This window comes from Melanerpes formicivorus, unplaced genomic scaffold (assembly GCF_026170545.1).
Source record: "Melanerpes formicivorus ecotype bairdi unplaced genomic scaffold, bMelFor1.0.p_v2 SCAF_16, whole genome shotgun sequence".
Classification (NCBI taxonomy): domain Eukaryota; kingdom Metazoa; phylum Chordata; class Aves; order Piciformes; family Picidae; genus Melanerpes; species Melanerpes formicivorus.
The window spans coordinates 17,970,159-17,993,138 of NW_027142368.1; the positions used below are offsets into that span (position 1 = coordinate 17,970,159).

General features: G+C 55.0%; 1 long non-coding RNA gene across 2 annotated transcripts; it reads left to right on the forward strand.

Moving 5' to 3' along the window:
* The first annotated feature begins 3,493 nt into the window (after window positions 1-3,493).
* Window positions 3,494-14,395, forward strand: LOC137446151 (uncharacterized). Of its 2 annotated transcripts, none has more exons than XR_010988573.1 (3): window positions 3,494-3,616; window positions 13,507-13,739; window positions 14,124-14,395. It is a non-coding gene; the product is annotated as an uncharacterized lncRNA (long non-coding RNA). The 2 variants fall into 2 exon arrangements; XR_010988574.1 differs by having other exon boundaries at window positions 14,148-14,395.
* Window positions 14,396-22,980: the final 8,585 nt, after the last annotated feature.

Sequence of the window (22,980 nt, forward strand, 5' to 3'; positions counted from 1 at the left end):
GACAGAGGTAAGTGACTGGGGAAACTGAGGGTCGGTGCCTCCTGTTGATGAGCACGTATGGGTAATCAAAGAACAAAAGAAGATAACTTGATACTCAGAGTCATTTACTTACATCTTGGAGGGAAAAAAAAGGGCAACAATGTAGAATGAAAAGACATGGGAGCGGGGAGGGATGGCGGCAACAAAAGTAAAGAAAATTGTTACATCTTCCCTTACAACACAGGGACTAATTAAAGATTCTTTAGATCAATTAGCAGAGCATTATAAAGCTGTTAGAATAGTAATGCCATTTCACCAGAACAAAGCTCTTCTTTGACATCTACGCCCCCCAGCCCCTCTCCCCCACCATGGCCACTAAGCTCACCTGCACCCCTGGAGCTGCAGTCACTGGCACCTGGCCAATAGCAACAGCAGCCCACTCCCCCCCTGCTGCTGGACACCCCCCCACTAACTCTTAAAAGTTTTTTCCATGTGTTTTAATTGTGGACAGAAGGGACACTTTAGGCAAAAAGCATGACTTGGGAGAAGATGACTGTCCTAGAAGCCTGTAAGAAACACTGATTGCCAGATACTTTTGTGTACTTTAGGAACTGCTGCTGTAAGTTGTATGCACTGACATCCAGCAATATGGAGTGAGAAGAGACAGTGGCATCTGCTACAAGCACCTCGAGTTTTAGGCTCAAAAACATCAGTGTAGCTCAAAATTGCTGCTATTACCTCCTATGGAAGTCTCCATGCCTTCAGGGAATCCTACATTTGACCTGGAGGCTGCCTGGAAGGGCAGCTGGTGTGAATTCGGTGGCTTTCTCCCCACCCCCCTTTTCCCCCCCCCTCTTTGTCCTTATGGTGCCTTTGCTAGCCGGCCGCCTCCCCCCCCCCCCCCTTTCTCCCCCCCCGTTCTGATAACCTCTCTAGTCTATGAAAGTTGTGTTCTGATTTAAAGCAACAATGATTATTTCATTATTTCTGATTGTGATGTGTTTTAGAGATTTATTTTTGTTTTTAATAGTTGTTTTACCTGTAAGCATAATGAATAGTAAGTATTTAGTATTTATAAGTATTAAGTAATTAGTGATTGTACTAAGGTACTAAGGTGTTAGGATAAGAGTTTGATATAGGGATATTATAGAATGAGATTTTTGTTTCTTTGTATTCAAAATCATTTTAAGAGAAGGATTATATATATTAAAAAAAAAAAAGATGCATATTTTATAACAGGTTGGATGTGTTAAAATAGTTTTATTGCAACCTATTGTATGCCTTAATTACACGTATGCCAGCAGAAAATGCCCATTTGAGATGTGCCACGTGTGCCTTCTGATTAGACTATATGACTTTGCTGTATAATGTAATAAATGTCTTCAGCTGCTTACATCTGGCCCAGAAAGCACTGCTCGAAGTAAAACCTCTATACTACAGTGTTAATTGGTAAGAAGGGAGGCTTTGAAATGGGGTATGTGCAGTGTGTATCTATCATATGCAAAGAGTGGCTTTTTAAAACGTATCGATTTTGTTGTCGATTGGTTGTTTTTTATGTAAATGGAAAACCCTCTGAACAGAGGCTGGCTGAGCCTGATAGGAAAAATTAGCCTTTTTGTATAAAATAAGAATTAACATGGGAAAAGATTAACCTTTTATTTAACCTTCGGCGGCTCGGCTGGGCTCGGCTCCCTTCGGCGGCTCGGCTGGGCTCGGCTCCCTTCGGCGGCTCGGCTGGGCTCGGCTCCCTTCGGCGGCTCGGCTGGGCTCGGCTCCCTTCGGCGGCTCGGCTGGGCTCGGCTCCCTTCGGCGGCTCGGCTGGGCTCGGCTCCCTTCGGCGGCTCGGCTGGGCTCGGCTCCCTTCGGCGGCTCGGCTGGGCTCGGCTCCCTTCGGCGGCTCGGCTGGGCTCGGCTCCCTTCGGCGGCTCGGCTGGGCTCGGCTCCCTTCGGCGGCTCGGCTGGGCTCGGCTCCCTTCGGCGGCTCGGCTGGGCTCGGCTCCCTTCGGCGGCTCGGCTGGGCTCGGCTCCCTTCGGCGGCTCGGCTGGGCTCGGCTCCCTTCGGCGGCTCGGCTGGGCTCGGCTCCCTTCGGCGGCTCGGCTGGGCTCGGCTCCCTTCGGCGGCTCGGCTGGGCTCGGCTCCCTTCGGCGGCTCGGCTGGGCTCGGCTCCCTTCGGCGGCTCGGCTGGGCTCGGCTCCCTTCGGCTCCTCGGCTGGGCTCGGCTCCCTTCGGCTCCTCGGCTCGGCTCGGCTCCCTTCGGCGGCTCGGCTGGGCTCGGCTCCCTTCGGCGGCTCGGCTGGGCTCGGCTCCCTTCGGCGGCTCGGCTGGGCTCGGCTCCCTTCGGCGGCTCGGCTGGGCTCGGCTCCCTTCGGCGGCTCGGCTGGGCTCGGCTCCCTTCGGCTCCTCGGCTGGGCTCGGCTCCCTTCGGCTCCTCGGCTGGGCTCGGCTCCCTTCGGCTCCTCGGCTGGGCTCGGCTCCCTTCGGCTCCTCGGCTCGGCTCGGCTCCCTTCGGCTCCTCGGCTCGGCTCGGCTCCCTTCGGCTCCTCGGCTCGGCTCGGCTCCCTTCGGCTCCTCGGCTCGGCTCGGCTCCCTTCGGCTCCTCGGCTCGGCTCGGCTCCCTTCGGCTCCTCGGCTCGGCTCGGCTCCCTTCGGCTCCTCGGCTCGGCTCGGCTCCCTTCGGCTCCTCGGCTCGGCTCGGCTCCCTTCGGCTCCTCGGCTCGGCTCGGCTCCCTTCGGCTCCTCGGCTCGGCTCGGCTCCCTTCGGCTCCTCGGCTCGGCTCGGCTCCCTTCGGCTCCTCGGCTCGGCTCGGCTCCCTTCGGCTCCTCGGCTCGGCTCGGCTCCCTTCGGCTCCTCGGCTCGGCTCGGCTCCCTTCGGCTCCTCGGCTCGGCTCGGCTCCCTTCGGCGCCGCCCTCCCCGTGACAGCGCCTGCCCTTCCCAAGATGGCGCCGCCCTCCCCGTGACAGCGCCTGCCCTTCCCAAGATGGCGCCGCCCTCCCCGTGACAGCGCCTGCCCTTCCCAAGATGGCGCCGCCCTCCCCGTGACAGCGCCTGCCCTTCCCAAGATGGCGCCGCCCTCCCCGTGACAGCGCCTGCCCTTCCCAAGATGGCGCCGCCCTCCCCGTGACAGCGCCTGCCCTTCCCAAGATGGCGCCGCCCTCCCCGTGACAGCGCCTGCCCTTCCCAAGATGGCGCCGCCCTCCCCGTGACAGCGCCTGCCCTTCCCAAGATGGCGCCGCCCTCCCCGTGACAGCGCCTGCCCTTCCCAAGATGGCGCCGCCCTTGCCCCCTCGGCTCCGACCTAGCCAGCGTAACCCTCGTCCCCTCTGCTTTCTCCTCTCCGCATCATCTCAGTGTAGACTCTGCTGCTCTCTGGAGTTGTTTTGTCCCTGCTGCAGGACTCTGCCACGGGTCTGGGGGTGGGCAGCAGCGAGGGGGGGTGGGTGGGTGTCGATTTGCCGCGGTCGGGAGCAGTCTGCTCCCAGTTCACGAGCTGTTCTCCTGTCTCTCCCAGCTCTTGCAGGCTGACCCCAATGCCCCCAGACTCGCCCAGCGATCCCAGGGTGAACCCAGCGCCACCCAGTCTCTGCCAGTGCTCCCGGGAACTGCAAAATCCCTCTCCAGTCCTCCCAGGAACACAGTGAGTGACTTCCTGTCCCACGCGGTGCTGCCAGTAAAACTTCTCTGATCCCATTCTCGGTGACCTCGCAGCAACAACAGTGCTCCCAGGAACTCCAAGATCTCCCTCAAGGGCTCCCAGTACTGCAATGTGTTCTCCCAGTCCCCCCCAGTATTTCCCAGTCCCTTCCCAGTTTGTCCCTGTCCCTTCCAGCTAGTCCCAGTCTGTAACAATCGCTTTGCTATCCCTACCAAGTCCCTTCCCACACTGTCCCAGTCCCTTCCCAGTCCATTCCCAGTTTCATTCCCAGTCCTTTCCCACTGCATCCCAGTTCCTTTGCAGTACTCTCCTATTCCCAGCCAAGTCCCTTCCCAGTTCCCTTCCAGTCCCTCCCAATTTCTCCCACTACCTCCCAGTTCTTCTTAGTCCCTTGCCAGTCCCCTCCACGTCCTTTCCATTCCCACCCAGTCCCTTCCCCATCCTATCCCAGTCCATCCCACTCCATCCCGGGCCCTCCTAGTCCCTTCCCATTCCCTTCCCAGTTCCCTCCTATTCCGTCCCAGTCCTTCCCAGTCTCTCCCCCCTCATTCCTGTCCATCCCGTCCCCTCCCATTCCCTCCCCGTCCCCTCCCAGTCCGCCCAGTGCCCTCCCAGTCATTCCCAGTTCCTCCCATTCCCTCTCAGTCCCCTCCTGGTCCATTCCCAGTGCCCTCCCATTCCCTCCCCGTCCCCTCCCATTTCACTCTGGTCCTCCCAGTGCACTCCCAGTCCCCTCCCACTTTGTCCCAGTTCCCTCTCTGTCCCTTCCCAGTCCCTCCCACTCCATCCCAGTCCCTCCCACTCCATCCCAGTCCCTCCCACTCCATCCCAGTCCCTCCCATTCCCTCCTGTTCCACCCAGTCCCTCCCACTCCCCTCACTGTCCCTTCCCAGTTCCCTCCCAATCCGTCCCAGTGCCCTCCCCATACCTTCCCAGTCTCTTCACAGTTCCCTCCCAGTTTCGCCCAGGCCCTTTCCAGTCCCTCCCAGCAAGCTCCCAGTCCTGCCCTGTCCCTCCCAATTCCCTCCCAGTCCACCCAGTCCCTCCCACTCCCCTCCCAGTTTGTCCCAGGCCCTTACCAGTCCATTCTCACTTTCCTCCCAGTGCACTCCCAGTCCCTTCCCAGTGCACTCCCAGTCCCTTCCCAGTGCACTCCCAGACCCCTCCCATTCTCTTCCAGACCCCTCCCATTCTCTTCCAGACCCCTCCCATTCTCTTCCAGTCCCTCCAAGCCCCTCCCTGTCCATCCCAGCCCATCCCTGTCCATCCCAGTCCCCTCCCGGTCTGTTCCCATTCCCTTCCCAGTGCCCTCCAAGGCCCTTCCCAGTCCCTTCGCATTCCCCACCCAGTGCTTTCCCAGTCCTTCCCAGTCCCCACAAGCCCCTCGCTATCCATCCCAGTCCCTTCCCAATCCCCTCCCATTTTACTCAGACCCTCCCACTCTCTTCCCATACCCTTTGCAGAGTATGCCATCCCCTCCCAGTTCCTTCCCAGTCCCATCGCAATCCCCTCCCAGTCTCCTCCCACTCTGTCCCAGGCCTTTCCCAGTCCCTTAGTTCCATCCCAGTCCCCTCCCAGTGCCTTCCCGGTCCCCTACCAGTTTGTCCCAGTGCCCTCACTGTCCGTTCCCAGTCCCTTCAGAGTTCCCTCCCAGTCACCTCCCAGTTTCTCTCTGTCTCATTCCAGTCCCCCCCCAGTCCCCTGCCAGTGCCCTCCAAGTCCCCTCCCAGATTGTCACAGGCCCTTCCCAATCCCTTCAAAGTTTATCCCAGTGCCTACTCAGTTCCATCCCAGTCCATCTCACTCCACCCAGTCTCTCCCACTCCCCTCTCAGTCCCTTTGCATTACCCTTCCAGTTCCCTCCCACTTCCCTCCCAGTCCCCTTCCAGTTTGTCCCAGTCTCTTCCCAGTTTGTCCCGGTCCCATCCCAATCCCCTCCCTGTCCCTTCCCAGTCCCTTCCCACTCCCCTCCGTCCCTCCCCAATTCCCTCCTTGTCCCCTCCTTGTCCCCTCCTTGTCCCTTCCCAGTCCCCTCCCAGTCCACCCATTTCCTCCCAGTCCCTTTCCAGTCCCTTCCCACTCCCTCCCGGTCCCCTCCCAGTCCTTCCAAGTGCCCTCCCAGGTCCTCCAAGTCCCCTCCCACTTAGTTCCAGGCCCTTCCCAGTTTGTCCCAGTCCCTTCCCGTTCCCTTCCCGTTCCCTTCCCGTTCCCTTCCCAGTTCCCTTCCCAGTCCCCTCCCAGTTGACCCATTTCCTCCCAGTCCCTTTCCAGTCCCTTCCCAGGCCCTCCAAGTTTCCTCCCACTCCCTCCCAGTCCCCTCCCAGTCCTTCCAAGTGCCCTCCCAGGTCCTCCAAGTCCCCTCCCACTTAGTTCTTGGCCCTTCCCAGTTTGTCCCTGTCCCTTCTCACTCCCCTCCTTGTCCTCTCCTTGTCCTCTCCTTGTTCCCTCCTTCTTCTCTCCTTGTCCTTTCCATGTCCCTTCCTTTTCCCTTCCCAGTTCCATCCCAGTCCCCTCCCACTTAGTTCCAGGCCCTTCCCTGTCCCTTCTCAGTTCCCTCCCGCTCCCTCCCGCTCCCTCCCTGTCCCTTCCCACTCCCCTCCCTGTCCCTTCCCACTCCCCTCCCTGTCCCTTCCCACTCCCCTCCCTGTCCCTTCCCACTCCCCTCCCTGTCCCTTCCCACTCCCCTCCCTGTCCCTTCCCTGTCGCCTCCGTGTCGCTTCCTTGTCCCTTTCTTGTCGCCTCCTTGTCGCCTCCGTGTTGCTTCCTTGTCCCTTCCTTGTTCCATCCCAGTCCCCTCCCAGTTTGTCCCAGGACCTTCCCAGTCCCCTTCCAGTCCCCTCCCAGTCCATCCAGTTTCTCCCAATCCCTTTCCAGTCCCTTCCCAGGCCTTCCAAGTTTCCTCCCACTCCATCCCAGCCCCTCCCATTCCTTTCCGGTCCTTCCCAGTGCCCTCCTAAGTCCTCCCAGTTCCCTCCAAGTCCCCTCCCACTTAGTTCCAGGCCCTTCCCAGTCCCTTCCCAGTTTGTCCCAGTCCCTTCTCAGGTCCCTCCCAGTCCCATCCCAATCCCCTCCCAGTCCCTTCCCACTACCCTTCCTTGTGCATTCCCAGTTTCCTCCCAGTTTGTCCCAGGACCTACCCAGTCCCTTCTCAGTCCCTCCCAGGCCCTTTCCAGTTCCTTCCCAGGCCCTCCCATTCCCTCCCAGTTCCCTCCAAGTCCCCTCCCACTTAGTTCCAGGCCCTTCCCAGTCCCTTCCCAGTTTGACCCAGTCCACCCATTCCCTCCCACTCCCCCCCACTCCCTTCCCAGTCCCTTTCCATTACCCTCCCACTCCCTTCCCATTAGCTTTCCAGTGCCCTCCCAGTCGCCTCCCAGTTTGTCCCAGTCCCTTTCCTGGCCCTCCCAGTTTCCTACCAGTCCCTCCCATTCCCTCCCGGTCTCCTCCCAGTCCACCCAGTTCCTCCCAGGCCCCTCCCATTCCCTTTCCAGTGGTCACCCAGTCTTTCCCAGTGCCCTCCCAGTCCCTCCCAGTGCCCTCCCATTTCACTCGGGTCCTCCCACTTCCCTCCAAGTCCGCTCCCAGTGTGTCCCAGTCCCTTCCCAATCCCCTCCCAGTCCCTTCCCACTCCCCTCCCTGTCCATTCCTTGTCCCTTCCCAGTTCCCTTCCAGTCCCCTCCCAGTTTGTCCCAGTCCCCTCCCAGTCCACCCAGTTCCTCCCAGGCCCTTTCCAGCCCCTTCCCAGGCCTTCCAAGTTTCCTCCCACTCCATCCCAGCCCCTCCCATTCCTTCCCGGTCCTTCCCAGTGCCCTCCTAGGTCCTCCCAGTTCCCTCCAAGTCCCCTCCCACTTAGTTCCAGGCCCTTCCCAGTCCCTTCCCAGTTTGTCCCAGTCCCTTCTCAGGTCCCTCCCAGTCCCATCCCAATCCCCTCCCAGTCCCTTCTCACTGCCCTTCCTTGTGCATTCCCAGTTCCCTCCCAGTTTGTCCCAGGACCTACCCAGTCCCTTCTCAGTCCCTCCCAGGCCCTTTCCAGTTCCTTCCCAGGCCCTCCCATTCCCTCCCAGTTCCCTCCAAGTCCCCTCCCACTTAGTTCCAGGCCCTTCCCAGTCCCTTCCCAGTTTGACCCAGTCTATCCCAGTCCACCCATTCCCTCCCACTCTCCCCCACTCCCTTCCCAGTCCCTTTCCAATACCCTCTCACTCCCCTCCCGCTCCCTTTCCATTAGCCTTCCAGTGCCCTCCCAGTCGCCTCCCAGTTTGTCCCAGTCCCTTTCCTGGCCCTCCCAGTTTCCTACCAGTCCCTCCCATTCCCTCCCAGTCCCCTCCCAGTCCACCCAGTTCCTCCCAGGCCCTTTCCCGTCCCTTCCCAGTTACTCCCGTTCCCTCCCATTCCCTCCCAGGTCTTCCCAGTTCCCTCCAAGTCCCCTCCCAGTTAGTTCCAGGCCCTTCCCAGTCCCTTCAAAGTTTATCCCAGTGCCTACTCAGTTCCATCCCAGTCCATCCCACTCCACCCAGTCTCTCCCACTCCCCTCCCAGTCCCTTTGCATTACCCTTCCAGTTCCCTCCCACTTCCCTCCCAGTCCCCTTCCAGTTTGTCCCAGTCCCATCCCAATCCCCTCCCTGTCCCTTCCCAGTCCCTTCCCACTCCCCTCCGTCCCTCCCCAATTCCCTCCTTGTCCCCTCCTTGTCCCTTTCCAGTCCACCCATTTCCTCCCAGTCCCTTTCCAGTCCCTTCCCAGGCCCTCCCGGTCCCCTCCCAGTCCTTCCAAGTGCCCTCCCAGGTCCTCCAAGTCCCCTCCCACTTAGTTCCAGGCCCTTCCCTGTCCCTTCTCAGTTCCCTCCCACTCCCCTCCCTGTCCCTTCCCACTCCCCTCCCTGTCCCTTCCTTGTTGCCTCCGTGTCGCTTCCTTGTCCCTTTCTTGTCGCCTCCGTGTTGCTTCCTTGTCCCTTCCTTGTCCCTTCCCAGTCCCCTCCCAGTCCACCCAGTTCCTCCCAGTCCCTTTCCAGTCCCTTCCCAGGCCCTCCAAGTTTCCTCCCACTCCATCCCAGCCCCTCCCATTCCTTCCTGGTCCTTCCCAGTGCCCTCCCAGGTCCTCCCAGTTCCCTCCAAGTCCCCTCCCAGTTAGTTCCAGGCCCTTCCCAGTCCCTTCTCAGTTTGTCCCAGTCCCTTCTCAGGTCCCTCCCAATCCCCTCCCAGTCCCTTCCCACTGCCCTTCCTTGTGCATTCCCAGTTCCCTCCCAGTTTGTCCCAGGACCTACCCAGTCCCTTCTCAGTCCCTCCCAGGCCCTTTCCAGTTCCTTCCCAGGCCCTCCCATTCCCTCCCAGTTCCCTCCAAGTCCCCTCCCCCTCAGTTCCAGGCCCTTCCCAGTCCCTTCCCAGTTTGACCCAGTCCATCCCAGTCCACCCATTCCCTCCCATTCTCCCCCACTCCCTTCCCAGTCCCTTTCCAATACCCTCTCACTCCCCTCCCGCTCCCTTTCCATTAGCCTTCCAGTGCCCTCCCAGTCGCCTCCCAGTTTGTCCCAGTCCCTTTCCTGGCCCTCCCAGTTTCCTACCAGTCCCTCCCATTCCCTCCCAGTCCCCTACCAGTCCCCTCCCAGTCTCTTCCCATTCCCTTTCCAGTGGTCACCCAGTCTTTCCCAGTGCCCTCCCATTTCACTCGGGTCCTCCCACTTCCCTCCAAGTCCGCTCCCAGTGTGTCCCAGTCCCTTCCCACTCCCCTCCCAGTCCCTTCCCACTCTCATCCCTGTCCATTCCTTGTTACTTCCCAGTTCCCTTCCAGTCCCCTCCCAGTTTGTCCCAGTCCACCCAGTTCCTCCCAGGCCCTTTCCCGTCCCTTCCCAGTCCCTCCCGTTCCCTCCCGTTCCCTCCCGTTCCCTCCCATTCCCTTCCCAGTTCCCTTCCCAGTTCCCTTCCCAGTTCCCTTCCCAGTTCCCTTCCCAGTTCCCTTCCCAGTTCCCTTCCCAGTTCCCTTCCCAGTTCCCTTCCCAGTTCCCTTCCCAGTCCCCTCCCAGTCCACCCATTTCCTCCCAGTCCCTTTCCAGTCCCTTCCCAGGCCCTCCAAGTTTCCTCCCACTCCCTCCCGGTCCCCTCCCAGTCCTTCCAAGTGCCCTCCCAGGTCCTCCAAGTCCCCTCCCACTTAGTTCCAGGCCCTTCCCAGTTTGTCCCAGTCCCTTCTCACTCCCCTCCCAGTCCCTTCTCACTCCCCTCCCAGTCCCTTCTCAGTCCCCTCCCTGTCCCCTCCTTGTCCCCACCTTGTCCCTTCCTTTTCCCTTCCCAGTTCCATCCCAGTCCCTTCCCAGGCCCTCCAAGTTTCCTCCCACTCCCTCCCGGTCCCCTCCCATTCCTTCCAAGTGCCCTCCCAGGTCCTCCAAGTCCCCTCCCACTTCGTTCCAGGCCCTTCCTAGTTTGTCCCTGTCCCTTCTCAGTACCCTCCTTGTCCTCCCACTCCCCTCCCAGTCCCCTCCTTGTCCCCTCCTTCTACCCTTCTTGTCCCTTCCATGTCCCTTCCTTTTCCCTTCCCAGTTCCATCCCAGTCCCCTCCAGTTTGTCCCAGGCCCTTTCCAGTCTCTTCCCAGGCACTCCCAGTTTCCTCCCACTCCCTCCCGGTGCCCTCCCAGGTCCTCCAAGTCCCCTCCCACTTAGTTCCAGGCCTGTCCCATTCCCTTCTCAGTTCCCTCCCACTCCCTCTCACTCCCCTCCCTGTCCCTTCCTTTTCCCGTCCCTGTCCCTTCCCACTCCCCTCCATGTCCCTTCCTGGGTCCTCCCAGTTCCCTCCAAGTCCCCTCCCAATTTGTCCCAGGCCCTTCCCAGTCCTGTCCCAGTCCCTTCCTGTCCCTTCCTAGTCTCTTTGCACTGCCCTCCTTTTCCCTTCCCAGTTCCCTCCCAGTCCCCTCCCAGTTTGTGCCAATCTCTTCCCACTCCCCTTCCTTGTCCCTTCCCAGGCCCTCCCAGTTCCCTCCCACTCCATCCCAGTTCCACCCATTCTCTCCCGGTCCCCTCCCAGTCCGCCCAGTCCTTCCCAGTGCCCTCCCATTCCCTCCCAGTCCACTTCCAGTTCCCTCCAAGTCCCCTCCCAGTTTCTCCCAGGCTTTTTCCAGACCCTTCCCAGTACCCTCCCAGTCCCTTCCATTCCCTCCTGGTCCACCCAGTCCCTCAAACTCCCCGCACTGTCCCTTCTCAGTCCCTTCCAACTCTTTTCCCTGTCCCTTTTACATTCCCATCCCAGTGCCTAAGCAGTCCCCTCCCAGTCCCCCCCCAGTCCCTTCCCAGTTTGTCCCAGTGCCCTCCCTGTCCCTTCCCAGTCCCTTCCTGTCCCTTCACTGTCACTTCCCAGTCCCTTCACAGTTCATCCAGTTCCCAACCAGTCCCCTCCCAGTTTGTCCCAGTCCATTCCCATTCCCCTCATAGTTCCCTCCCCATCCTTCCCAGTTCCTCCCATTCCCTCTCAGTCCCCTCCCATTTCACTCAGGTCCTCCCAGTGCCATTGCCAGTCCCCTCCCAGTTTGTCCCGGTGCCCTCCCTGTTCCTTCCCACTCCCTTCACACTCCCTACCCATTCCATTCCCAGTCCCTTCCAACTTTTTTCCCTTCCCATTCCCTTCTTAGTTCCCTCCCATTTCCCTCCCACTGGCTCCCCACTCCCCTCCCAGTCACTTGCCACTCCCCTCCCAGTCCCGTCGCACTGCATTCCCAGTCCTTCCCAGTCTCTCCCAGTTCCCTCCCAGTCCCATCCCAGTACACCCAGTTCCTCCCTGTCCTTTCCCACTCCCATCCCAGTCTCTTCTCAGTGCCCCCCCAGTCCAATCCAGCCCCTCCCAGTCCATCCCAGTTCCTCCCATTCCATCCCAGTCCCTTCCATGTCCCCTACTAGTCCCTTCCTAGTTTTCCCCAGTCCTTCCCAATCCCCTCCCATTCAACCCATTTCCTCCCAATCCTTTCTCAGTCCCTTCCCAGTCCTTGCCAGTCCCTGCCAGTTCCTCCCCAGTCCCTCCCAGTCCTGCCCAGTGGCCCTCCCACTCCCCTCCCAGTGCCCCTCCCAGTCCTCTTCCAGTCCCTTCACAGTCCCCAACCAGTCCCTTCCCCATCCCTTGCCAGTTCCCTCCCAGTCATACATGCACTACCTGGCAAGAGCCCTGATGGACAATTGGAAGCAGTAGCATCCCCACTGGGAACACTGGGAGACAACTGGGAAACAACTGGGAGCACTGGGAGCATGACCCAGGAATTCCCAGTACCCCCCTCAGCCCCCCATTTCCCTCCACAGCTCTTTACAGCCTCCCAGTCCATTCCCACTATGTCCCCTCCCTGTCCCTCCACGTCCCCTCCCACACTGTCCCACTCCCTTCCCAGTCCCCTCCCAGTCCCTCCCTGTTTATTCCTGTCCCTCCCAGTACCTCCCAATCCCTTCTAGTCCTATCCCAGTATGGGAGGAGACCAGTAGGGACCAGGAGGCACTGGGAGGCCTACCTGGACCAGCTGGAGGCATTGCTGGAGCCCTGGGACACAACTGGAAGCAGCAGAAACCCAACTGGGAGCACTAGGGGTCCCTGGGAGGAACTGGGAGACAACTGGGAGAATCTCCCCATGACCCCCAGTGCCCCCCTGAGACCCTCCAGACCGCCCCAAAGTCTTTCCACAGTCTCTGAGTTCTTCCCAGTGCCATGTAGAGCCCTTCCCAGTACCTCCCAGTTAACCCTTAGACTTCCCCAGTGCCCCCTCACTCCCCCCCAGTAACCCTCCCTACCCCAGATCCTTCCACAGCCTCCCAGTGCCCCCCAATTCCCCTCCAGAGCTGTTAACAGCCTCCCAGTCCTTCCCACTATTGTCCTGAGCCCTTTCCAGTACCCTCCCAGTCGTTTTCCAATTCCCTCCCTGATCCATCCCACTCTATCCCAGTCCCTTACCAATCCCCTCCCTGTCCCTTCCCAGTCCCTTCCAACTCTTTTCCTTTCCCATTCCCTTCTTAGTTCCCTCCCAATCCCCTCCCACTGGCTCCCCACTCCCCTCCCAGTCCCGTCGCAGTGCACTCCCAGTCCTTCCCAGTCTCTCCCAGTTCCCTCCCATTCCAGTACACCCAGTTCCTCCCTGTCCTTTCCCACTCCCATCCCAGTCTCTTCCCAGTGCCCCCTTAGTCCATCCCAGCCCCTCCCAGTCCATCCCAGTTCCTCCCATTCCATCCCAGTCCCTTCACAGTCCCCAACCAGTGCCTTCCCCATCCCTTTCCAGTCCCCTCCCAGTCATACCTGCACTACCTGGCAAGAGCCCTGGTGGACAATTGGAAGCAGTAGCATCCCCACTGGGAGACAACTGGGAGCACTGGGAGTATGACCCAGGAATTCCCAGTACCCCCCTCAGCCCCCCATTTCCCTCCCACAGCCCTTTACAGCCTCCCAGTCCATTCCCACTATGTCCCCTCCCTGTCCCTCCAAGTCCCCTCCCACACTGTTCCACTCCCTTCCCAGTCCCCTCCCAGTCCCTCCCTGTTTATCCCTGTCCCTCCCAGTACCTCCCAATCCCTTCTAGTCCTATCCCAGTATGGGAGGAGACCAGTAGGGACCAGGAGGCACTGGGAGACATGCCTGGACCAGCTGGAGGCATTGCTGGAGCCCTGGGACACAACTGGTAGCAGCAGGAACCCAACTGGGAGCACTAGGGGTCCCTGGGAGGAACTGGGAGACAACTGGGAGAGCACTGGGAGTATCTCCCCATGACCCCCAGTGCCCCCCTGAGCCCCTCCAGACCGCCCCAAAGTCTTTCCACAGTCTCTGAGTTCTTCCCAGTGCCATGTAGAGCCCTTCCCAGTACCTCCCAGTTAACCCTTAGAATTTTCCCAGTGTCCCCTTACTCTCCCCCCCATAACCTTCCCCCCACCAGAGGTCTTCCACAGCCTCCCAGTACCTTCCAGTACTGTTCTGAACCCCTCCCAGTGCCTCCCAGTCCTTTCCCAGTCTGGGAGGAAGCTGGTAGGGGCTGAGAGGCACTGGGAGGGACTGGGAGCCATACCTGCAGCAGCTGGAGTCAGTTCTGGAGTCCTGGGAGACAACTGGAAGCAGCAGGAACCCAACTGGGAGCAACTGGGAGACAACTGGGAGAGCAGTGGGAGCACTGTGAGTATCTCCTCATAACCCCAAGTGCCCCCCTCAGCCCCTCCACACTGCCCCAGAGTCTTTCCACAGTCTCTGAGTTCTTCCCAGTGCCATTCAGAGCCCTTCCCAGTACCTCCCAGTTAACCCTTAGAATTTTCCCAGTGCCCCCTCACTCCCCCCCAGTAACCCTCCCCCCCAGAGTCCTTCCACAGCCTCCCAGTACCTCCCAGTACTGTCCTGAGCCCCTCCCAGCCCTTTGCCACTCCCTTACCGCTCCCTTTCCAGCCTGGTTCCTATCCAGCTAGTCTGACCCCAGCCTGTAGCAATGCCTGGGGTTGTTGTGGTAATGTGTAGAACTTGGCACTTGCATGTGTTCAATATCATGCCCTTGGACTCTGCCTGAAGGAAAGCAGAAAGTATGTATGGAAGGTTTCAGGACAGGAAAGAACAACAGGCTGCTGACGACGGAAGAACAGTCTGATGATAAAGAAGAGCTGACTGCAGTAAACAGCCTGAAGTGTGAGACAGAAGGACGCTCGCCTCCGTGCTGGAGAAGCTCAACCTGCTATGGGATGAAGATAATAATAGAGAGCTGCATATCAAAGAAGAAAACTCAATTAGCAGCAGTGGTGCAAGAATGCCAGGGAATTGCTTAGCCTGCTTGATTTTTCCTACATACACTGCTTGTTCTGTACCACTAAACAATTCCTGCTTCACCAACCAGGGAGTCCGTGCATGCTTTCCAAACTCTGCCCATCTGTCCAGCCTGTCAGGGTCTGGAGCTGCGTGGGGCGTGGGGGGGTGGCCGCCGGCGGGGCTGCGCGAGGCTTTGGGGGCTGGCCGCGGTGGCGGCGGCCGGCGGGGCAGCGCGGGGCTTTGGGGGGGTGGCGGCTGCTGCCTCAACTGTACCCAGAGATACCTGTAACTCTGTGCTTCTAGTGCATGCAATAATGACGGAAGTGTGGAGCTGTAAGTGATAACAGAATTGGCCCTTTATCTCTTTTTCTTTTCTAGTACACCCAGTGTTTCCCCACTCCTGTTAGGAGTCTTGTCTGCAGGACTCTTGCTGTTCTCCACATGTGGGGTGTGTGTGTATGTCTACATCAGGAGCAGTCTATACGTTGTGCTTTGGAGAACAAGACCACAAGTAAGTCTGCTTTGTGTTGCACTCATGAGGAATGAGCTGCCCTGGGAGGTGATGGAGTCACCATCACTGCAAGTGTTTAAAGTAAGACTGGATGAGGCACTGAGTACCATGGTTTGGTTGACTAGATGGTGGTGGGTGATAGGTTGGACTCAGTGTTCTGGAAGGTCTTTTCCAACCTGGTTAAGTCTGTATTCTATTCTGCTTTCCCGATTGCTCCCAGCATGGCCCCTGTGTTCTCCCTCTTCTTCCCAGTAACTCCAAAATCCTTTTCTAGTGCTCCCAGTGCCTTCCCAAGTCTCCCAGTGGGGCCCCAGATCTTCCCTCAGTGGGGAAGTGTTCTCCCAGCATGCCAAACTCTCTTCTTGGTGCTCCAAGTACCACCAGATGCTGACTGTGTGTTTTGGGACAGCATCAGTTCACAGCTCTGTGAGTTAAATGAACGCTGAAGGGAGAACAAATGATTTTGTGGTATTTTTATTGAATGCATGCTAACCTCCTCAGAGCTTTACAATGTGAGTAACTGAGATCTGTTCTTTGCTTTTTGCTTTATTCTTTACAGATTGACTCTTTGCTTTCCACTTCATTAACCGAGCAAGCAAGACGTGCAGCAGCGACACGGTCGGCACAAGGGCTACGGCTGCTGCGACGGTACAGCCTCGCCCTGCCAGCCTAGCAGGGGATCTCCTGCTTGGCTTGTGTGGGCTCCAGGTAGGGTTTGATCTGTCAGTCAGGAAGGAAAGGCTGAAAAAGAAACTGCTCAGTCCACGCTTTTACCAAGGAGCTGAAACTTCTTCCAGTGTAGACTCCAACTGAGCAGGTAGGTAAGCAAGCAGAAGTCCTCTGATGGGTATAATGGGAGTGGCAAAGAGACTTCCCTTGTTTCCAGTGTGGACAACCTCTTGTTTGTCCCCTGACCCCAGGAGCTTCTCACAGGGGCTGTGTTCCTCACTAACAGCAAGGCTGCGCTCGGCCCCTGGGGATGCTGCAACCGTAGCAGAGAAGTTGTGCTCCTGGCAGTTCTCTCTCCACCTGGATCAGGATGAAGGTGCAGGCCATTGCTCTGCAGCTAGGCACCGCTGGGAGCTGCAGCTGGTGCCCAGATCAAAGACAGCTTTGTCTCTAAGGCCAGTGCTTCTCTGCAGAGAAACCAAGATTTCTCTGTAGGTGTTGCCCAGGGTTCCTCATCTGCTCAGAATGCCCAGCTCCAGTGCCAGGCTGATGTCCCCTCACAGCCGTCACTCTGTCGGTGCTCGCCTAGAAGTGCCGGAAATCTTCCTGGAACTATTGGAGAAAAGGAAGCTTTGTCTGTCTCTGTTTGCGGTGCCCTGAGAAGGACTTGTACCGACACAGGCTCAGAAAGCTGAAACAAAACAATGAGAGCAACAGATGGAAGAGATGGGTTGATTGCCAGCAAGAAATGCACCAACTGCAAGGTGACTATGGGGTAGTAAATCCCAGAAGGTGTGACACGCTTGGAGATGCAGACCTGCGCAGCAGCTGTCACAGAGAAGAGAAGCGCAGCAAAAACTCAGCTGTGTGCTGAAGGTGCAAATCCTACTGAGAAGGGCATCCGTGGGTCAGGGTGATAAAAAGCGGGGCAGCCCCTCAGCTGTCTCTCTTTCCTTCCATGATACCACATGGGGGTGGGTGCTGATGCAGGAGAGGAGCAGGTGAGTGAGGGGCGGGGGATGCTGCCCAAAAAAGCTGCCTGAATGCTCTCAGAGGGGATGAAAACCCATGAAAAAAATGTTAGTCTGAGGTATTCCAGCAGAGAAAAAGCTGTGCTCTTAATCGAGAGATTGCAGAACAGTAGTAATGTGGATGCAAAAAGGCTTTGAAATGACTCTTATTTGCAAACTAAAAAACCCCACAAGACACACAAAACAAACATCACTGGTTTTATTTTTAGTTTCTTAATTTGAATGGGAAGTCAAGGGGAATATAGAGGCATGTGGGGCCCAATGGAAGGTCTCCTGTGGGTATTTTAGTCGGATGGTTAGGGTTAGTTGTGGTGGTGGGGGGAAAGCTTTGCAGTAGTGGCCTTTGTGGCGGGGGTCCAAATAACCCTAAATATCCAACTAATCCTTTGGGAGACTCTCCAGAGGCCCTCCTGATCCCTCTATGTGCCCCCAAATTCCCCTTTGATACCCCCAGGTGCACCTTAGGTGCCAACCGATCCCCTTAAGAGGGGTGGCAACACTGACCAGTTAGGGGCTTCTCTTGCCCCTGTGTGTGGGGAGCAGCTGAGTGCGGCCCTCTTTGAAGGTTTTTCCATTTGTATTGAAAACTAAGAAACAAAAAGAAAAAAAACCCAAAGAAACAAAGAAGGGCAACCCCCCCTCCCGTGACAGACAAAAAGGAAGGTCTACTGTTTTTATGTGATACACATGTTATATTTCTGCTTTGAAACCCTGTTTTGCTCTCCCTAGAATTTGCTTTTACATTCCAGATGCTCTCCTGTTTAAGTGGATGTAGAAGAATAGTATTATGTGGGAAGGTGTTTTGGGATAGCTTTGGAAGACTATGGGGAAGATTTGCCTTTGCTCGAGTCAGAGAAAGCTATGTTTTGCCTTTGACTCTGAGAGTAATGTAAACACTTTGGAACCGAAGGAGAGAAACTGGGCAGAGTTTGGTTGGACGTGTTAAAATAGTTTTGTTGTTATGACCTACTGTATGCCTTAATTACACGTATGCCAGCAGAAAATGCCCAATTGAGATACGCCACATGTGCCTTCTGATTAGACTATATAAATTTGCCGTATAATGTAATAAATGTCTTCAGCTGCTTACATCTGGCCCAGAAAGCACTGCTCAAAGTAAGTAAAACATCTATACTACAGTGTTAATTTGTAAGAAAGGAGGCTTTGAAATGGGGTACGTGGGGTTCTCAAATATATAAATGTGCAGTGTGTATCTATAATATGCAAAGAGTGGCTTTTTAAAACGTATCGATTTTGTTGTCGATTGTTTTTTATGTGAACGGAAAACCCTCTGAACGGAGGCTGGCTGAGCCTGATAAGAAAAATTAACCTTTTTGTATAAAATAAGAATTAACATGGGAAAAGATTAACCTTTTATATGAAATAAGAATGGTAAACTGTGAGCATCAAAGGAGCAGAATAACAACAAGGGATAGTTAAGTGACTGATTTTAAAAAACAGATGAAAAACATACGCAGTAACCCACAGAAAACACAAAAAAAGGCAATAGATTTCTGGCACTGAAACACTACCCCTTCCTGTATTATAGAAATAACCTGAGCATGTGAAGTTGTTTGGCACATGGCTTCAGGAGAGATCCCACGTCTGTCCAGCACTGTAATAAAGCATGTAAAACTCCAACTTATTTGAGTTGTGGAGTTTGTCTTTTTCCACAGATCATTTTCTTGCCACCGCAGTGGGACCTGCCGAGGAACGGGATCTCTCCGGGTGCCCCCTCCGAGGCTTCTCGGGCAGAGCTCCTTAAACTCTCTCAGGTCAGCGCAGGAACGGACAAGGGCCACCAGGCAGAAAAACGTATGCTTTGAAGGGAAAGGGGCAATGCATAAGCTGTAACGGGACCCCTTACACGGGAGAGGCAAATTGCTGTCCAAGGTAAAAGAGCTCTTGGGTCGGAACCAGGGAGTTCCAAAAGTAGTATAAGCATTGTTTCTGTTATTCTTTTATTACAGCTACTGCTTAACTTGAAGTATTACAGATGTTAAGTGTATGGGGTCGGCAGATCCTCTAAGAACTTAAAGTATTGTAGACATTGTCCGTGGGGAAGCAGGGATAGTTCCCTAAGGAACTTAATGTTAGAAACCTTGTTTAGAGCGTGTGGCTGAGTGTGCACGATCGAGACACGGAAGGCAAAAAAACCCAAAAAACTATGAAGCGAGAGGGAGTCTCAATCCATCCAACTCCATAGCTCTCCTGTTCAAGTAGATGTAGAAGAATAGTATTGATTTGTATGAAAGGAGGCTTTGAAATGAGCTACATGGGGTTCTGAAATATATAAGTATACAGTGTGCTTCCGTAATACAGAGTGGGTTTTCTTTTGTGTGTATAATAGGGCTTTTTGCTTATTTTCTATGCTGAAAAGGTGGTACCGTGTTGCATTATACAAAATGGAAGCTGGGGCCAAGCATATGGGAACAGGGGGATCCCCTGAGAACTTAAGGTATCGTAGCGTTATCTGCGTGGAACCAGGGGAAGTTCCTAAAAGACCTTAAAATGTTAGAAACGTAGTTTGTGTGGAGCGTGCAGCTGAGCGTGGGCACGGTTGAGATGTAGAAAAAAATCTCCAAAGCGAGTTGGAGTCCTGACCTGCAGTTCTGTGATAAGCATGGCCAGAGACACACGTAGTGAAAATTTTAAATGTGAGCGTGGCCAGTAATTGTATGTTTAGGACCTTTCAGCAAAGCGAGAGCATTTTCTTTCCCTGAAAGGATGGTGGCTCTGCAAGCCTGGCTACTTCAGACTGAGCCCAGTGGGACTCAGCTCCCCTTGGTGGTGCCCGGCTCTGCTGAGGATGGCTCTTTGCTCAGCTTTTTTCTGGCTTCCTTGGGCTCTCCTCCAGGTAAGTGTCAACCTCCTCTGCTCTCTGGGGCTCTTCTGTATCAGCCTGGAACATTTGAAATGCCTGCATGTTCTTGGAGGGGATTAAAACCCCTAAGTGGCCAGCTAACCCTGACCCTCCTCCAACTCCATAGCTGTCCTGTTTAACGAGGTGTAGAAATACAGAATTAGTCTCAAAAGAGGCTTTGAAATGAGCTACATGGGGTTCTGTGTTACGTAAACTTGCAGTGTATGTCTATAATACACAAAGAATGGATTTTCCTTTGTGGGTGTTCTAGGATTTTTAAATATTCATTGGCTTGGTTGTTTGTGTTTTTTTTTGTTTGTGTGTGTTTTTTGGTGTGTTTTTTTTTTTTTTTTTTTTTTTAATTTGAATGAAAAACCTTCTGAACAGAGGCCGGCTGAGGCGCTTCCCATGCACAGCAGCATGAGATAGCCCCCTAACTGGTCAGTGTTGCCACCTCTCCTGAGGGGGTCTGTGTGCATCTGTGGTGGGTGTGGGGCTACCCAAAGGGAATTTAGGGGCGTGTGGATGCCAATGGAGGGTCTCCAGTGGGTATTCTAGTGGGATGGTTAGGGCTAGTTGTGGTTGGCTGGCGGCAAGCTCCGTAGTAGTCATCGTTGTTCTGGTATTTGTCGTGGTTGTGGTTGGCTGGTGGCAGGCGCCGTAGTAGTTGCTGTTTTTCTGGTGGTTGCTGTGGTTGGCTGGCGGCAGGCGCCGTAGCAGTTGCTGTTTTTCTGGCGGTTGTCGTGGTTGTGGTTGGCTGGCGGCAGGCACCGTTGCGGTGGTTGTGGTTGGCTGGCGGCAGGTGCCGTAGTATTTGTTGTTGTTGTGGTGGTTGTCGTGGTTGTGGTTGGCTGGTGGCAGGCACCGTAGTAGTAGTAGCTGTTCTGGTTGTTGTGGTTGGCTGTCGGCAAGTAACCCTAAAGGTCCGACTAAAAGATTCTCTTGGAGCCTTCTGGAGGCTCCCCACATCCCTCCATATGGCCCCAAATTCTCCAGTGATACCCTCAGACCCACCTCAGTTGCCATCAGAACCCCTTAAAAGGTGTGTTAACAGCCCACATAGGGGCCTCTGTTGCCCTTGTGTATGGGGGAAGGAGTTTTGCTAAGCTCTGTTCAGAGGGCTGTCCATTCAAATTTAAAACAAAGAACAAATAATTCCACAACAAATAAAACAAGAAATAATAAAGACAGATGTCCCTTGATACACACAAAGGAAGGTCCCCTGTTTTTAATTGATACACCTTTTGTAGGTATGTTCTCAACATTTGTTTTGCTCTGCTTTAGAATTTGCTTCTGCATTCCAGAAGCATTTGCATCTAATAGAGGAGGTCCAGTGGGGATGACTTCAAAACCTTTTCAAATAGCAATTAATACCATTATTGTCTATCAATATAAAGGGGAGAGATTTTCAGTTCGATTTTTAGTCTTGGGGTGAGTTGCCTCAGCGCTCTGAGAGATGCGAGAGGCGGCTCGGCTCCCCTCGGCAGAAAAGAGGAATAAGGGTAAAGCGTGTGGGATCGGGGGATCCCGTAAAAACGTAACGTATTGTAGGATTGTCTGTGGGGAAGCAGGGGAAGTTGCTAAAAGAACCTAAAAGTGAAACTTGTGAATGGGAGCGTGGCCACTATTTGTGTGTTTAGGACCGGTCATTGTTGTTTTATTTGGTTTTGGTGTGCGTTTGGAGGGGAAAAGGGTTTCTATTTAAAAACTAAGAAACAGACGACATGCGGCGGCTCAGGTGTGGGACGTCACGAGATGAAACGATGACCTGAAATGAAAGGGTGTGGGGCTCTCAACTGAAAAGAGGTGAAATGCTGCAATGGTGACCTGAAATGAAATGGTGTGGGGCTCTCTGAAATGAAATGATGAAACGATGTCCTGAAATGAAACGGTGGGCTTTCTGAAATGAAATGCTGCAATGCTGACCTGAAATGAAATGGTGTGGGGCTCTGTGAAATGAAATGCTGCAATGCTGAAGTGAAATGAAATGGTGTGGGGCTCTGTGAAATGAAATGCTGAAATACTGCAATACTGACCTGAAATGAAAGGGTGTGGGGCCCTGTGAAATGAAATGATGAAACGATGACCTGAAATGAAACGGTGGGCTCTCTGAAATGAAATGGTGCAATGCTGACCTGAAAGGAAATGGTGTGGGGCTCTCTGAAATGATGAACCGCTCCAATGCTGAAGTGAAATGAAACGGTGTGGGGCTCTCTGAAATGAAAAGAGGTGAAATGGTGCAATGGTGACCTGAAATGAAATGGTGTGGGGCTCTCTGAAATGATGAAGCGCTGCAGTGCTGATGTGAAATGAAATGATGTGGGGCTCTGTGAAATGAAATGATGAAACGATGTCCTGAAATGAAACGGTGGGCTCTCTGAAATGAAATGCTGCAATGCTGACGTGAAATGAAATGGTGTGGGGCTCTGTGAAATGAAATGCTGCAATGCTGAAGTGAAATGAAATGGTGTGGGGCTCTGTGAAATGAAATGCTGAAATACTGCAATGCTGACCTGAAATGAAAGGGTGTAGGGCTCTCTGAACTGAAAAGAGGTGAAATGCTGCAATGCTGACCTGAAATGAAATGGTGTGGAGCTCTCTGAAATGATGAAGCACTGCAATGCTGATGTGAAATGAAATGGTGCGGGGCCCTCTGAAATGAAATGGTGCGGGGCCCTCTGAAATGAAATGGTGCGGGGCTCTCTGAAATGAAATGATGACCTGAAATGAAATGGTGTGGGGCTCTCTGAAATGAAATGATGACCTGAAATGAAATGGTGTGGGGCTCTCTGAAATGAAATGCTGCAATGCTGACCTGAAATGAAATGGTGTGGGGCTCTCTGAAATGATGAACTGCTCCAATGCTGACGTGAAATGAAATGGTGCGGGGCTTTCTGAAACGAAATGATGTCCTGAAATGAAATGGTGGGCTCTCTGAAATGAAATGATGACCTGAAATGAAATGGTGTGGGGCTCTCTCAAATGAAATGCTGCAATGGTGACCTGAAATGAAATGGTGTGGGGCTCTCTGAAATGAAAAGAGGTGAAATGCTGCAATGCTGACCTGAAGTGAAATGGTGTGGGGCTCTCTGAAATGAAATGCTTCAGTGCTGACCTGAAATGAAATGGCGTGGGGCTCTCTGAATTGAAATGCTGAAATGCTGCAATGGTGACCTGAAATGAAAGGGTGTGGGGCTCTGTGAAATGAAACGCTGCAATGGTGTGGGGTTCTCTGAAATGAAGAGGTGAGATGTTGAAATGGTGACCTGGAATGCAATGTTGAGTGTGGGCACAATGGAGACGTAGAGAAAAATCTACTAACTGAGTTGGAGTCACGATCTGTGGTTCCATGTCTCTGTGACAGCATGGCCAGAGACACATGAAAATTGTAAATGGGTGTGCGGCCAGTAATTGTATGCCTAGGACCAGTCAGCAAAGTGAGAGAGCCTAAAAGGATGGTGGCTCTGTCAGGCTGGGCTACTTCAGACCTTGCTCGGTGGGGCTCAGCTCACCACGGTGGTTCCCGGCTCTGCTGAGGTCAGCTCTTTGCTC